The sequence below is a fragment of the Phyllobates terribilis genome, unplaced genomic scaffold (genome assembly GCF_046119375.1).
Source record: "Phyllobates terribilis strain yellow unplaced genomic scaffold, ASM4611937v1 Scaffold_11__3_contigs__length_659146591, whole genome shotgun sequence".
Classification (NCBI taxonomy): domain Eukaryota; kingdom Metazoa; phylum Chordata; class Amphibia; order Anura; family Dendrobatidae; genus Phyllobates; species Phyllobates terribilis.
Window position 1 is genome coordinate 162,371,272 of NW_027362771.1, and position 11,298 is coordinate 162,382,569.

The window sequence follows — 11,298 nt, forward strand, 5'->3', positions numbered from 1 at the left end:
TCACCCCTTTTGGTATCTGAGTTATGTTTATTTTGTAATGTCTTTATTGTCGGTATAAGTCCGATCTAAAATTGTAAAGTTTCGTGAAATATGTTGGCGCTATAAAAATACAAATTATTATTATATCCTAAGGATAGGTCAACAATAAAAAAGTGTAGAGGGCAACCTCTAAGTTTTAATTTCATTAATGCTGACAAATCTGCCACCAAGTATATAGTGCCTTATCTGACATCAAGTGACAGCACTACAATCATGGCTTTGGTCACCACTAAGGTTCACACTGCCATCCCATGCAAGATGGGATTCAAGCATATGCGCCGATGGGGTCACAGAAAGTGCGCTCTGTCGTGCATCATTTTTTGGTTTATACACCTATTGGAGGCGGACAATCAGACGCAGTCTGGAGTGTCCACCTCCAGTAAGCGTATACACCCGAAAATGACATAGCGCATGTTCGCACCATTATAGTCTATGGCGCTGTCGGTGTATACGTCCGAATCCCGTTTTGGGGGGGGGGGGGTTTCGGATGCAAGCCCCGACGGGACCCACGAACGTGGAGAAAAGCACAATGTGAGATCACCCTAAGTCCTGTTATACATTGATAAGTCCGTTATACGGACGTATAATGAAAAAGCATGAATCAGTATTTCATCAGTTTTTGTATCTGAATTTTCATTTATTGCTATTTTTTTTTTCCTTGCGCTACGTTCCCACAATGAGCTTTTCGTGCACTTTTGAGGATGTAGAATTTCTACACCTATTTAATTGAGGTTACTTGCGTTTTTTCAACATGCGCTCTAATCGCGTTTGTCTGTTTGATATGTTACGCTTTAAATAAAGTTGCTTTGTTTTTGATACTTCCTGGTTATTTGCTTTGACAAAACTTTATTGACATACTTAGATGCTGCTCACATGCGTTTTTTTTATGCGTTTCCGCTGTTGAAACGCACTAAAAACGTATGGGCATTTTTTAACCTGAGGAATTTCTGCATCTGATGCAAGTCTTTGGGAAAATTCTGCACAGAAAACTCAACGTACCCGCAAGAGAAATTGACATGTTGTGGATATGAAATGTAAAAGGGGTTTTCCCATGAACAAAAGTTAACTTTAATTAATAGATCTTGGAATAATAATAATTTCCACAATTGGATGTGTTTAAATAAAATGTTCCTGTGCTGAGATAATCTTATAAAGGTGCCCCTGCTGTGTACTGTGTAATGGCTGGGTCTGACTGTGTACGCTCATAATACGGAATAAAGACGTTTTGAATTATTTTTTTTCCATTTTTTCATAATTTGCATATGATTAACATGCCTATCCACCCTGTGATTTTCAGAATTTCACATCTTTTCCTGCTTGGCATTGCAATTTCAATGTTTAGGAATGTATATCCTATTGCAATCTCTCTTGATCTCTCTACCCCGATTCCCAAAGTGGAGAGTCACACAACCTCTTTAATCCATCTTAGCCGTGTTCACATTAGGTTTGTGACGTTCGTTTAGTGCATATGCAAACATATCCACAGCATTACATTAGCCAAGTGGAGGCCTAAAGTGTGTCCAAAAGGGAAACAGAATAGTGTTCTGGACTTGACTATTCCATCTTAAGGAGTCCTGATACATTTGTATACCACACAGTACATGTTTTTTAAACATGGAAATCCATGGATGAGACATGTGGTAAACAGAGTGAAAAACAAGGTGATGTGAACAGGGTCTTAATAGAACAGAAGTATAAAATCACAGCAATGTTTCGGTAAGGATGAAAAAGACCTTGATCCCTACAACGGTGGAGAATTACACACCTTGTATGCTGTGCATTGGATTCTCTGGAACTTTGACAACACACAAGGAAATACCAATACAATTGTGTCATCTACACAGCAGTGAGTGCCAAGAGCACAGTTATTTCTATAGCAGTGCCCTTATAATTAAACCAGAAAAAGTGCCCAATTTCATAATAAAAGATCTTTTCTGCACACTACCAGGAAATTTAGATGGCCACGCACATCAGACTGCAGTGAGACCTCTCCACATTTCATCATAAACTGAATCAGTCAATTGCATTGAATATTTCTGGAGGGAAAAAAAAAACTCTCGAGGTGGAAAAAAAAACAAAACAAAAACATAGGATGTACTTAAAACAGACACAAAAAATACAATTAGGTCTCATTCACACTTACAAAACTAAGAAAAATACTGATTAAAGTTTAAAACTCAATTCAGAAGTGAATTAAAAAAAGAATGTGTTTCCTGTGTTCATGTTTTATCCCTGGTTTTGGCTCAAAAAGGATGAAAATACTGATTTAATACTAAATTTTGAACAAGACAACGGGAATTAAGATGGTCGTATTCTTGTTATTCATGTTTGGTCTGTGAAGGCTGCCATTTTTAACTACAGCACCCAGCAACGACCAAAAAATGCAACATAGCAAATAAAAATTATCTGTCATAAGTCAGCTTCTGTCACACTCATTAATGTCATAGAGATGGCCACTTCTACTAGCCAAACTATCTACTACTAAAGGATTTCTGTATTTAAAAAAAATAACGCATTAAAATAAGCTGCTTCAAATCTGCACCAAAAATGCATCAAATAAGGGGGAAGAAGCATAAACAAAACAAGCAATAATCCGAGAAGATTGTTATTGAGTATAATGGTACGGACACTTGCAGCACATATGCAGATAAGCAGCAGGAAAAAAATGCAGCATTTATGCTGTGTGAGAACACAACCTAAGGCTGGATTCACACATGTTGGGGTCAGGAGGCGTCTTTAAAGAGCAGCAGCCCTGCACTGCCATTATTTCCACTGCACAATTACTTGATCTTACAGCTGTTTCATCTGCAAAACAGTGCGACCAATTGCAATGGCTACTGCGCTTAGCAGGTGAAACAGCTGTTTTCTTGCAATACTAAGTGATTGTGCAGGGAAACAGTGGAAACACCAGAAGTGGCACAGGGATGTTAAAGTTTAAAGCCACAGCATGACCGCTACATTTGAACACGGTATTATTATAAAAAATAAAATTATCCTGACTTGGACAACTTAGGCTAGGTTTAAACAATATAGTAACGTCCAGTTCTTTTTTTACTATGGTTATGCTAGGTGGTTATTGGCGTTGCAGTTATACCGGGGAAACATATTTTATAACAATTTTTCCATGAAAAAGCTTTGGTACCTGCAGTATTAAACATTCTGCTAAAAGGAACAGATAAGCCAGGACTATAAGGCTATGTTCCCACGATGAGCTTTTATCGCTGCATATTTTCGCTGCAGCAAAAACGCAGCATTTTACAGTACCAGCAAAGTGGATAGGTTTTATAGAAATCTCATGCCCACTGTGCTTACAATTTATGCTGCATAAACTCACCTGCGGAGCGTTTTTCCAATCCACAGCATGCCAATTTCTCTTGCGGGTATGCTGAATTTTCTGTGGGGAATTTCCCCATAGACTTGCATTACATGCGGAAAATTTATCAGCAAAAAAAAGCACATGCGTTTTTGATGCATTTCCACCACAGAAACACACTAAAAATGCATGTGATCCACCCCTGAGAATGTCAAATACCAGGAAATTTCAAAAACAAAGCAGCTTTATTTAAAGCATGACACACCAGAGACAAAAAAATGCAGCGTCAAAAATGCAATAAGGGTATGTGCCCACGATCCGGACGCAGCATATTTTTGCTGCATTCCATTGAACACAAGTAAATCCGCATGTGTTCCCTGAACCATGCGGGTTTATCGCATGCAATACTTTCTAGTGGTCAAATATCTGTTGCAGAGACTAGTGACTCCGCAAGAGAATTTGACATGCTGCGGTCCTGAAAGACGCGCCGCATGTCAGTGTCCACGGGTGATCCGCAGCCTCAGATGCACGCATAGTGGACATGGGATTTCTAGAGATCCCATCCACTATTGTGTAAAATCTGGAAGCTGCGGGTTTGACGCTGCATAAACACACAGCATCAAACCCACAATCGTGGACACATACCCTCAAAACACATGTTAAATGCACATAGAAACACAATGAAAAAAAGCAAGCAACCTAATTTACATAATAGCTGTGGAAATTCTGCAACGTCAAAAAAGTCACCAAATACTAATTGTAGGAACGTAGCCTTACATTTTAGGGTATGTGCACACGATCCAGACGGGCAGCGTCCTAAGCGCTGCATTGTATGATCGCAGGTGAATCCGCATGTGTTCATTGAACCATGCCGATTCACAGCATTCAATACATTGCACTGATCAGATTTCTCTTGCAGAGACTAGTGACTGAGTCCGCAAGAGAAATTGACATGCTGAGGTTTTGAAAGACATACCGCATGTCTGTGTCCATGGGTGATCCGCAGGTGTATGGAGATGTAAAGTGGACATGGGATTTCTACAAATCCCATCCACTATACTGTAACATCTGGCCACTGCGGGTTTGACGCTGCATAACACGCATCAAACCCGCAGCGGCTCCTGACCGTGTGCACATACTGTTAAGGGGTAGTCGAGTGGAGAAATTTTATTGCAAAGTGGTTTAAAAAGAAATAAAGAAGTAAAAAAAAAAAAAAAAAGGGGGAAGTGATACTCATGATCTCCTGATGCTCCCACTCCGACACCTACTGGGTCCCTGCTGGTCTAATCCCAACAGAGAGGAAATGCCAGCACAGCTAACCACTAGCCGCAACAATGACCCACCTCTGCTGCGGGTCGGCTAAACAGGCATTTCCGGTGTGTTGAGACAGTACCAGTAAGCAGAGACCAGTGGGGCCAAGCTAAGTGTCACAAGAACGGTTAAGGCGAGTAACACTTGATTTTTTATTTATTTTTTTATAATTAGCGTTTTTTGAAAAACCATTCCCAACGCTGGCTAACCAGAAGATACAATTCTGACACAGATTCAATGTTCACAGTCCTAGAGGGCATATGCTTAGCTGTGACTAAGTTCCTAGTTATGCTTACTACGCCTTATGTTAATTTAATGACTCCTATGGGTTGTGAATGTCCCACAGCCATATCTAATAGTGAGATGTCAATATCAACTGGTATATTTACAAGTACAGATGATTTTGACACAACTAGATACACCACGAATGAGAAATAAAACAAAGCTATAGCCATGTTTGTGAATGTGAAATGCAACAAATAAAACAAAGACTAAGCCATTTACAAAACAGAACTGAAATTTCGACACTGAAATTCACGTAAGGAATTACACAAGTTCCATCAGTGGAGAAACATCAATGAGACATGGCAAGTGAGACATATCATCTGCTCTAATACAATCTGGCATTAATCAGCTTCCCTCCCTTGTTTTGTGCAAGCCAGCCCTATTGAGCCATCGCCTGCCAATGTCACTATTTCTTCGCTAAGGCTTAAGACAGTAACAAAAGCAAGACATGGACCGTACGGAGTTAGATTTACGCAATCTGCCTGATGAATGACACCCTGATCCCAGCTATACACTGTACAGAAAAGCAGGTGACATTTATTAACTATTTACGCTGTCACTAGACATCAGCAGGAACCAAAATTCTTTCCAAAGGCAACTGATCTTCCTTCCCTTTTGCAGGCCACAAAGGGGAGGGGATCCTCTGCTCAGTAACCTCTTTCCGTTCATGGTTTAGGTGGGGCTCAATTCTCTCACTATTTCTTAGGTCCATACAAGAGAAACCATACTGCATTAAGTAGCGGAGCTGTGCCTATTGTAGTGCTGCCCGCCACATTGTGCCATGGTCTGATTAGTCTCCACTACCTGACCTCAGCTGCTCTGCAGTCATTTGTGGCATGTGATGCCCGACATCCTTGGCACTTCAGGGGTTAATACTAGCCTAATAGTAGTGCCAAGCAGGCAGTGCACAGGCCAAGCAATGCCTGGGGTGAAGACATTGTACAGCACAGGAACTTTCAGAGGAAAGATCCCAGGAGAATGCCCACTGGTGCCATCCTGAGTAACCAGGGTGCCCTGCACATACCCAGGGAACCCGGCTGGTACCATGTATGCACACAGAAAGGAGTGCCATGACAAACATTACAAGTATGCAGAAAATGGCAATTCCAGGAGTGGCCAGCCCCTGCACAGCCACATCTGCTGGCACGTCTACTCTCACCAAGCCATTGTCTGCTGCGCTGCCCACCCCCTGCTCAGAGTTGCCCTTTAAGTCCCCAATTCAGACACCACAGCAGTATACCGCAGCCGGCCGCTGCACTACAGTACCTGGGCCCGGCCCTCACTTCACTGCCCCATCCTGGAGCCCAAAAAGGTGTCCCGGTTATCCACGGTACAGGCGCCCCCGGCTCCGCACACACTCACCCCGCTGTCCTCCCTCTCCTGGATGGGCCCGGGCGCTGCCTGGGATCCCCGCCGCCTCCCGCTTGTCCTCCTCCGCTCGGGACACACAGCGCCACCAACCCAGCCTGGGTGAGGCTCCCAGCTCTCCCCCTCCCGTGACGTCACCGCGCCAGTCTCCCTCAGTCCGTGCGCGCTCCAGAGAATCCGGCTGCGCGCGGCCACGCTGCACGTTACCGGCTCTGAGGAGGCAGAGTTCGGCGCGGCCGCGAGAGTTAACCCGTTCACCGCATGGGGTGGGGCACTCTGCAGCCCTTGTTCCTGCTGGTGTAGCGGGACACTAGTCAAGTGTAATATGTGAATAAACGTGAGGGCAGAATTGTGTGTGGTGTCATTAGAGGCGTCTTACATGGTGTAACGTTAGAAAGTTGGTGAGGTAGATTACCCTCCCGCCAATTCATGATGTGCGGAACAGGAGCTTCAGAAGTACAGAAAGTCACAGCTTGTGAGGCAATGCGACAACAGGTCACCCTGCCACAGGACATAGTCACAGCTTGTGAGGCAATGCGACAACAGGTCACACTGCCACAGGACATAGTCACAGCTTGTGAGGCAATGCGACAACAGGTCACACTGCCACAGGACATAGTCACAGCTTGTGAGGCAATGCGACAACAGGTCACCCTGCCACAGGACATAGTCACAGCTTGTGGGAGACTGAAGCTGGAACATGAAGGAACCTGACATTTGCCTCAAACTGAGCAGCACACGCTAAGGCTATGTGCCCACGTTGCGGAAATGAAGCAGAAAATTTCTGCAAGTAAAAACGCATGTGGAATTCCGCACGCGTTTATCGCGCGATTTCCACATGCGGAATTGCCTTGTGTCTTTTCATGCATTGCAAAGGCAATTCCGCTTGCGGAAACGCAAAATTAATGAACATGCTGCGGATTTTTGAACGCAGCATAAACGCTGCGGAAAAATCCGCAGCATGGGCATTGACATTGCGGAATCCCCTTGGGGACCATGGGGTGCGGATTACAAAGCGTTTTACAAGCGTTTCCGCTGCGGAAATTCCGCATCAGAAACGCTTGTAATTCGTAACGTGGGCACCCAGCCTAAATGTAAAGCGTGTCCTACTAGCACAGGGATGTCGAACTCAAACACACAAAGGGCCAAAATGAAAAACGTGGACAAAGTCGCTGGTCAACCACTATACAGTATAATGGGCCTCACATAGTCCTCCATACAGAATAATGACCCCACATAGTCCTCCAAACAGTATAATGGGCCCCACATTGTCCCCTATAGAGTATAATGGGCCCAACATAGTCCTCCATACAGTATAATGGGCCCCACATGGTCCTCCATACAGCATAATGGGCCCCACATAGTCCTCAATACAGTATAATGGGCCCCACATTGTCCCCTATACAGTATAATGGGCCCCACATAGTCCTCCATACAATATAATGGGGCCCACATAGTCCTCCATACAGTATAATGGCCCCACATAGTTCTCCATTCAGAATAATAGGTCCCACATAGTCCTCCAAACAGTATAATGGGCCCCACATTGTCCCCTATACAGTATAATGGGCCCAACATAGTCCTCCATACAGTATAATGGGCCCCACATGGTCCTACATACAGTATAATGGGCCCCACATAGTCCTCAATACAGTATAATGGGCCCCACATTGTCCCCTATACAGTATAATGGGCCCCACATAGTCCTCCATACAGTATAATGGGCCCCACATAGTCCTCCATACAGTATAATGGCCCCACATAGTTCTCCATTCAGATTAATAGGTCCCACATAGTCCTCCAAACAGTATAATGGGCCCCACATTGTCCCCTATACAGTATAATGGGCCCCACATAGTCCTCCATTCAGTATAATTACATAGTTACATAGTTTATAAGGCCGAAAAAAGACAAGCGTCCATCCAGTTCAGCCTATTTCTTGTGCACTGCAGCTATTCCGCAGCGTTGATCCAGGGGAAGGCAACAAAAAACCATGCGGTATAGGCCAATTTACATCATTGAGGAAAAATTCACTTCCCGACACCAATCTGGCAGTCAGATTAAATCCCTGGATTAATTAACTAAGCATAAGATGTAATTTTATTGTTCTCAAGAAAGGCGTCCAGGCCTCTCTTGAACTCTTTAAGTGAGTTGGACATCACCACTTCCTCTCCCAGAGAGTTCCAGAGTCTCACAGCTCTGACCGTAAAGAATCCCCTTCTATGCTGGTGCAGGAACCTCCTTTCCTCCAGACGCATAGTGTGCCCCCTCGTCTTTGTCACCATCCTTGGTATAAACAGGTCTTGGGAGAGATCTCTGCACTGCCCCCTGATGTATTTATACATGTTTATGAGGTCTCCCCTAAGCCTTCTCTTTTCCAATGTAAATAGGCCTAATTTTGACAACCTCTCTGGGTATTCTAGTCCCTCCATTCCCTTTATTACCTTAGTCGCCCTCCTTTGTACCCTCTCTAGCTCCAATATGTCTTTCCTGAGCACCGGAGCCCAGAACTGTGCACAATATTCTAAGTGCGGCCTTGCCAGCGCTTTATACAGAGGACGAACAATGTTCTCATCATATGCCCCTATTCCTCTTCTGATGCATGCCATGACTCTATTTGCCTTCGCAGCTGCTGCCTGACACTGGGCACTCCAATTTAATTTGCTATTAACCAAGACGCCCAGGTCCTTCTCCATGTCAGATTTCCCCAACGGTTTCCCATTTAATATGTATGGGTGACTGCTGTTTTTCTTTCCCATGTGCATGACCTTACATTTGTCGGCATTGAACCCCATTTGCCATTTTTTGGCCCAACTCCCCAATTTATCTAAATCCTCCTGTAGCTGTGCCCTATCCTCATCTGTATTAACTACTTTACAAAGTTTAGTATCATTTGCAAATATTGCTATTTTACTATGCAACCCTTCCACTAGATCATTAATAAATATATTAAATAATATAGGGCCCAAGACAGACCCTTGAGGCACCCCGCTAGTAACCCTGACACACCCTGAGCTTACTCCATTGATAACCACCCTCTGCTTTCTATCACTCAGCTAGCTATTTACCCACTTGCACACATTATCCCCCAGGCCAAGCATTCTCATTTTATATACCAACCTTTTGTGTGGCACAGTATCAAACGCTTTGGAGAAGTCAAGGTATACAACATCCACTGACTCTCCCCGGTCCAGCTGTGAGCTCACCTCCTCGTAGAAGGCGATCAGGTTTGTTTGGCAGGAGCGATCCCTCATGAATCCATGTTGATATGGAGTTAGACAGTTATTATCATTAAGATATTCTACAATAGCATCTCTAAGAAATCCTTCAAACAATTTACCCACAACAGTCGTTAAGCTTACTGGTCTATAGTTCCCAGGGTCACTTTTAGACCCCTTTTTGAATATTGGTACCACATTTGCTTGGCGCCAGTCTAGTGGGACAGTCCCTGTCCATAAAGAGTGCTTGAATATAAGATACAGCGGTCTGTCTATCACATTACTTAATTCTTTTAGTACCCGGGGGTGTATGCCATCTGGGCTTGGTGACTTGTCTATTTTGATATTATTTAGGCGTTTCTGAACTTCCTCCTGGGTTAGGAGGGTGATATTTAGCGGAGGGTTTACTTTATCACTCTGCATTTCCTCCGATAAATTGTTTTCTTTTGTGAAAACAGTGGAGAAGAAGCTATTGAGTAGGTTTGCTTTACCCTCATCGCCCTCTATGATTTTACCCAGGTTATTTTTCAATGGGCCAACTCCATCAGTTTTAATCCTTTTACTGTTTATATAGTTAAAGAACAGTTTGGGATTCGTTTTACTTTCCTAGGCAATTAGTCTCTCTGTCTCCTCTTTTGCTTTTCTTATTTGTTTCTTACAGATTTTGTTTTTTTCCCTATAAGATATTAGCGCTTCCTCGCTGCCTTCTTGTTTAAGTTTACCGAAAGCCCTTTTTTTGTTTTTCATTGCCCTCTTGACTTCCTTATTTAGCCACATTGGCTTCCTCCTATTCCTAGCCCTTTTATTCCCATAAGGTATGTACCTTCTACAGTGACTATGTAGGACTGTTTTGAAAATTTCCCATTTTCTATCCGTGCTCCTATTACTAAAGATACTATCCCAGTCTATAAGGTGAAGGGCATCTCTTAGCTGATCAAACTTTGCCCTCCTGAAGTTCAGTGTTTTTGTGACTCCCTTGCTGGGCACCCTACTGAAGCACATGTGGAACTGTATAATGTTGTGGTCACTATTTCCCAGGTGCCCCCCGACCTGCACCTCAGTTATTCTGTCTGGCCTGTTAGTTAATATTAAGTCTAAAAGGGACGTCCCTCTAGTTGGTTCCTGCACAAGTTGTGACAAATAATTGTCTTTGATAATTGACAGAAACCTGTTTCCTTTCTGAGATCTACAGCTTTCGGTTTCCCAGTCTATATCGGGGTAGTTGAAGTCCCCCATAATAATCACCTCGTTATTTTTTGCTACTTCGTCTATTTGTCTCATTAATAGACTTTCCGTGGCTTCTGCTATATTTGGTGGTTTATAACAGACTCCTATGATAATTTTATTATTGTTTTTTGCCCCATGCATCTCCACCCATAAGGACTCGACCTTCTCATTTCCCTCCCATACATCCTCCCGTATTGTAGGCTTTAGACTCGTCTTTACATATAGACAGACTCAACCCCCTTTCCGACTTCTTCGATCCCTTCTAAACAGACTGTAACCCTGTAAGTTAACTGCCCAGTCATAGCTTTCATCTAACCATGTCTCGGTTATTCCCACTATGTCATAGCTACCTGTAGATATTTCTGCTTCCAGTTCATCCATCTTGTTTGTCAGGCTCCTGGCATTTGCTAGCACGCAGTTTACACAATTTTGTTTTGTTCCAATCTTCTCCCTGTGGATTGTATTGGAAATTTTCTTACCTCCCTTCCATTTTCTTACCTCCCTTCCAGTTTCTTACCTCCCTTCCAAAAGGCCCCA

The 11,298-nt window shown here is 43.5% G+C and overlaps 1 protein-coding gene across 1 annotated transcript in view; it reads right to left on the reverse strand.

The window, feature by feature from the left end:
• The window catches only part of RAP1B (RAP1B, member of RAS oncogene family), a 70,868-nt gene extending 64,394 nt beyond the window's left edge, over positions 1-6,474 (reverse strand). Inside the window, exon 1 of the mRNA XM_073651751.1 lies at positions 6,311-6,474. The gene's annotated coding sequence lies outside the window, so the exon portion shown is untranslated. The remainder of the gene's footprint in view (positions 1-6,310) is intronic.
• Positions 6,475-11,298: the final 4,824 nt, after the last annotated feature.